Genomic DNA, 6,215 nt, shown 5'->3' on the forward strand with positions numbered 1-6,215 from the left:
TGTTCATGTAAATGATGTTGAATTGAGTTCCTCTGAAGCATCCGGAATTTGGAAAATATCACTATTAAAGAATTTTTGTGTTGAACGAATTTTTTCATTAGAAACTCCATTTGCTTTTTATAGAAAGTTAGAGAATGTATCTTGGTTGGATCCTAAGATATGTACAAGGATTTGTTTACAAAGATTCCTATTTAAAAAAAAGGGGGGGGGGGGGTGTTGATGGTAAATAGTTAAATACGGTAGAACAATCCATATTATAATTCTTTTAAATAATTTTGCGCAACTAGGGCAGCTTGAGAAACTAAGCATCCGTTGGTGGCACCTCAAACTTATTCTATGCGACTTCCCACGACAACTAATTTTCTACCAAATCGTAAGAATCTAAACTTAGACCATCTCTAAAGAATGCACCAAAACACCATTTTGGTGTAAAAATTTGGTGCAACCTTCCTCCATGGAAGACACCAAATTCTACACCAAAATGGTGTAACACTATTCAGTTACACTATTTTGATGTAGAATTTTTTAAAATATTTTTGCCAATTGTTTTTTAAATTTATATTATTAAAAATAAATTATAAAAATTTAAAGATCAACGAGATCAATATCGACTATAAAATAAGTAAAAATTAAAATATATAAAAACATAAATTCTATTTTAAAATATTATTATTTATATCAAATTATATTTTATATTAAAATAATAAAAGTTTTAAATTATAATAATACAATTTATTTTAGTGTATGAATAGAATTTGGTGTAAATAGATGGGAGATGAAATAAAATTCGGTGCAACATTTGGTGTAAATAGGTTGGAGATGAAAAAATTGGTATAAAAATATGTTGTTGGAATATTTCCTTCGGTGTAAAATTTGGTGTTTTGGGTTGGAGATGGCTGGACTGCTCTACCATGGAGTGATATGAGGTTTATTGGTATGTTGTCATATCTAGATCAAGGTTCTGAAATTGACAAGTGCATGCAAAGGTGAAAAGTGGGAACCATACAAGGGAGGGTTCCGTCGATTAAAAAGGTTGGTAATTGGAAACAAAACTCTCAAATATTGGAATGCCATGGGTGACCATTTTCTTGTACTCTAATGTTTAGAGTTGCATTAATGTCGTCTTTTGCGAGAGATCCCTAGTGATTTTGCAAGTATCAACACACTAGCATTGATTCAGTTAAACAAATGTTGGGATTCTTCCCTTCTAGCTTCTGCAAAGAGGATTCAAGATGAGCAATGCAATTATGGAAATGATGCCATCCTTGTTCATTCCGAAGAAATTTGGGTCTCTTTTTATCATGTCCTCTATTTTACTTGACATTTCAAGCTACTTGAATATCTGCAAGGGATAATCATCCATTTTCTCTCCTTTGATATCGTTTTTTTTTTTTAAATATCTGACTGCCGGATGTGTTTTAAACTTTTTTAAAAACTCAATTTATTAATTGTTTCCAGACGGAAAGAGTAAACAACTTCTACATAGATAGTGATGAGGAGGAAGAATGATGGAATGAAAAAGTGCAGGTATGTTATATGTGCACTCAAATACTCAATTGTTTATTAAATTATTTGGGTGTTTTGTCTTAAAGAAAAATCAAGCTTAGATTGCTTTTCATTTTTTTGGTGAATATAGGAAGGAGAAATTGTTGGAAAACATATTTTGAAGGTGCATAGTGGTTACTCAGTAGTTATATCGTGGACTACTGTGGACCCTGGTCCGAAACGACGTCGTTTCGATGTTAGTGGACGCGAACGAAAATGACTCCAGGGAATTCATTATTTATAATACACAGAATTCTTATTTAGAATACACAGAATGTTTGCCTAGAATACACAGAACGTTTGCCTAGAATACACAGAATATTGACACAAAATACACAGAACTCATCTCCTAACATTCGAATGCGCAAACACATCACAACTTGTGTTAATAACATGAATACACAGAATATTGACACAAAATACACAGAACTCATCCTCCTAAACATTCGAATGCACAAACACATCACAACATGTGTTACTAACATGAATACACAGAACGGTTGCCTAAAATACACAGAATGATTGCCTAGAATACACAGAACGATTATCTAAAATACACAGAACTCATCTATTAACATTTTGATACAGGGTTCACGATATAAATTGCCGTGGTCACTTGTGGATACTTTGAAGGATATATTAGGCAGCAATAATAATGTGTTGCAAATCATATTATTATAAATTTATTTTGGTGAGCTGAAATGGTTTTTGCATGGAAATATGATGGTTGATCCCTTAGTGTTGTAGCAGCTGAATTTCTTCATCTCAAATCTCAACTGTTTTCTTTAATCCAAGTGAAGTTGTACAGATTTTGCTAGAGAATTAGTTTTGTACCATATAACCATGAGGCTTATGCAACTCTTTTCTATTTTTAATATAAAATCTTATATTTTTTATTAAACAGAAAGTCATACTAAATATTTTAAGGAAACTACAATATGTATTCCCATTTTCTACTTTAACTTTTAAATTTTTGATGTGAACACTTTTTTGGAATAATGAAAATAACATATCATTGTTTGCCGTACCAAAGAGTAAAATTTAAGAACATACATAATAAAACTCATATCTTAAACTCAACACTATTTTTGGTAGAACTAATGCTAGGTAGTTTAGTAGTAGTTATTTATTTATTTATTTTATTGAACAAAGCCTTGATGAGTTTTGACATTAATTACAATAAGAACAAAGATAATAAATTTTATAAGAGCTCATTTAAAGCAAAGTCGGGCGTTTAGTCTAGTGGTATGATTCTCGCTTTGGGTGCGAGAGGTCCCGAGTTCGATTCTCGGAACGCCCCTTTTCCTTCGCGGTTTAAGCTTTGGATAGTACTTCACTTTGTTTATCATTTATGTAATACATTCCAAGTTAATCTAAGTGCACTTATTCGGTTATTCCATCCTTTTTTCTTCTTTTTTTTTTTTGGGATAGATTATTTATCTAATTTTTATTAATCGAAATTTTGTATTCATTCACAATTATTAGTCTACAATAGGCTAGTCTAGTCTAGTTTTATAATCACCAAACAAGCTAAATATAAATTATTCCATACAAAATAATTAGGGAAAATGACACTTTTTCTCCCTATGTTTCGTGCATACATCACTTTTTTCCCCTATGTTATTAAAGTGATTGTTTTTCCCCTGAAATGTTAAATTGACATTTTTACATTTAAAAATAATTATTTCATTTATTTTCCTTCACCAACAAATTATTACTTATATGTATGGATGATCACGATTCGGTTCGAAACAAACCAAACACTGTAGCAATCATACTGAAATAGTATGGACGGTTCTGGTTACGATTCAGAACCGAAAAAAATAAAATTAAATAATTATTGAACCGTGAACCGGAACTGAACCACAGTCGTATATAGTGAAAATGATCAAACACTTATTTTTGATAAATCGGTACGGTTCGACTCCAATTTCAATTTTGAACCGCCAATCAAAACTTATTTATTTATTTTTTTAAATTTTATTTCTTATTTAAAAATAGTATAAATTCAACAATTATTTTATTTTATTTTTTCGGTTCTGAATCGTAACCGTAACCTTCCATACTATTTAAGTTCAATTGCTACAATGTTCGATTAGGTTCGTATCGAATCATGATCTTCCATACATATTAGTAATAATTGGTTGGAGAATAAAAATAAATGAAATAATTATTTTAAGGGCAAAAATGTCAATTTAACATTACAGGCGGGAAAATTACCACTTTAAAAATTGAAGAGAGAAAACTGCCACTTTAATAACTTAGGGAGAAAAAATGCTATATGCACATAACATAGGAGGAAAAAATGTCATTTTCTCAAATAATTAATATCTAAATCACAAAAGTTTAAGAACAATCATTTTTTATTGTTTTTACAATTTTTATTTATTAAATCATAACTATTTAATTCTTAGTGATTATTGAGTTTCTTAACCTAAGTGGATTATGAATGGATAGTTTTTGTTTTCACAACTTTATTAAACTTTTTAAAATTTTTAACTTTGTTAATGTTCTCAGTAGCCTGTTGTTAAAAAATGAAAAAAAAAAATTTATTTTACAAGTATAATATAAATAAAAAAAATCAAAATTAAAGCATACAATTATTTACGAATGTTATGAAACATATAATAAATTTTGTCAGTAATAGATGGAAAGTACAGTATATTGATGGTGCCATTACTTCTTAGAAATAAATGACTTTTTTATACTTAATTAAATCATCGATTTTATTGGTTTTCTCAATTGAGTCATTTATTAAAATAACTTGGTAATTTCAATTCTATTAATATCCAATTTAATCTTAACTATTGAAATTTTACCTAAGTTAATTTTCGACTATAGCAATTTTACCAAATTTAATCATCGACTACACTGAATTTTCTCAATTTAGTCATTGATTCTAACAATCGAGAATTCAATTAGGTAAAACCTTCAAAGTTAAGGACATAATTAAGCACAAAAAATCTTAAACCTTCAAAGTTAAGGACATAATTAAGCACAAAAAATCTTTTGAAATTAAATTATGAAAAATCACTATAATCGATGACTAAATTGAGTATTAACTTAAAAACTTTCCTTGAGTCATTAGAAGAAAAAAGTATTAACTTAAAAACTTTCCTTGAGTCATTAGAAGAAAAAAACACGAGGGACTTTGGGATGGGGCATCAAAGGGAATACGAATAAGTTGAAGGAGTTGTCCAAAACTTTGTGGTCAAGCGGCATAGCTGTGACCCTCCCAAGTAAGAGGTCACAAGTTCGACCCCCAGTGGAGGCGTTTTCTTCAGTAAATTGAGAAAGTATGTATGAACAGATATTACACATTTACATTGTAACAGGGTCAATACTCAATAGTATTAAAAAAAAAGTTGAGGGAGTTGGTAAATGGTTATGTTATGGGCATGAGTGTAAATACACAAGGGACAACGGAGTCGCACTGTACAGTGTACACCCCTGCGCAATATAGCAATTCTCATTTCATTGGTAGGTAGTAGGGAACAAAAGCTTAGCAGCGTTGCTTCTCATCCTCTTCTCGGCTAGTCGCCTACCGGTACCGCCAAGCCCCGTTTGGGGAGACACGGTATACTATCCTCTCAATCTCTCTCTCTCTCTCTCTNCAGGGTCAATACTCAATAGTATTAAAAAAAAAGTTGAGGGAGTTGGTAAATGGTTATGTTATGGGCATGAGTGTAAATACACAAGGGACAACGGAGTCGCACTGTACAGTGTACACCCCTGCGCAATATAGCAATTCTCATTTCATTGGTAGGTAGTAGGGAACAAAAGCTTAGCAGCGTTGCTTCTCATCCTCTTCTCGGCTAGTCGCCTACCGGTACCGCCAAGCCCCGTTTGGGGAGACACGGTATATTATCCTCTCAATCTCTCTCTCTCTCTCTCTTTCTCTCAATTGACTCGAATTTAGGGTTTTTACTAGTAAAATCACTTACAATCGCAGAGGAGAATTCTCATGGCGGCAACTCTGCTCTCCAAGCCTACGCTTTCCTCTATTTTCCTCGGCCAGCAATTGTAAGTTCACGCCTTTTCACCTATTTCAAAAGGTTCAAATTTCTGTATTCTTAATTCTCCTTCCCTTTTTATTGCAGATGCAATAGAGGAAATTCGAAGAGTTCTCCACAGTGTGGGTGGATTCTCTCGAAGAGGTCTCAGTCGCGTGGGTTGAGCCTCATGGTCCCCAGGTGTGCGGTGGATACAGCGTCGTTTGGAGGTAACAAACTTTTATCCGCTTCTTAAGTGTGAGCGAATTTTATTTTATTTTATTTTTTTTGAAAAAGAGTAATTAAGCTTAAATTATGCCCAATGTTTAGTATATGAATTAAAAATTACAAAGAAAAGCAAAAAGGAAGATGGACAACATGAGGAAATGCCTCTTTATAGTTATAGTTCTGAAGATGTTTGGTTGAAGTAATAGGGCAACATGAGGAAACAAGGGGTGCTGGGGGATTGATTGGTTTCTCTTTGTGGTTAATGAAGAAATGCACTTGCAAAACATTGACAAAAGACAGCATATGAAAGTTGGGAAGAGTTCATTTTCATTTGCCAGAATTCTTGTTAGCTTATATTTCAAGCATCATTTGCAGAATTAAGGAATGCATCAACTGGATATCTATGTAATGTTTGGTTTACTTGGTCAATAATTGGTTGAGCAGAAACTT

At 32.0% G+C, this 6,215-nt stretch overlaps 1 long non-coding RNA gene and 1 other non-coding gene across 2 annotated transcripts; both read left to right on the forward strand.

Annotated features, from left to right (window-relative positions):
• The first annotated feature begins 2,773 nt into the window (after positions 1-2,773).
• Positions 2,774-2,845, forward strand: TRNAP-UGG. The gene has a single exon. It is a non-coding gene; the product is annotated as a tRNA-Pro (tRNA).
• A 2,324-nt stretch (positions 2,846-5,169) lies between these two features.
• On the forward strand, positions 5,170-5,761 carry LOC115995600. Its single transcript, XR_004093535.1, has 3 exons — positions 5,170-5,404; positions 5,498-5,568; positions 5,646-5,761. It is a non-coding gene; the product is annotated as an uncharacterized LOC115995600 (long non-coding RNA).
• The last annotated feature ends 454 nt before the right edge of the window (positions 5,762-6,215 follow it).

The sequence above is a fragment of the Ipomoea triloba genome, chromosome 11 (assembly GCF_003576645.1).
Source record: "Ipomoea triloba cultivar NCNSP0323 chromosome 11, ASM357664v1".
Classification (NCBI taxonomy): domain Eukaryota; kingdom Viridiplantae; phylum Streptophyta; class Magnoliopsida; order Solanales; family Convolvulaceae; genus Ipomoea; species Ipomoea triloba.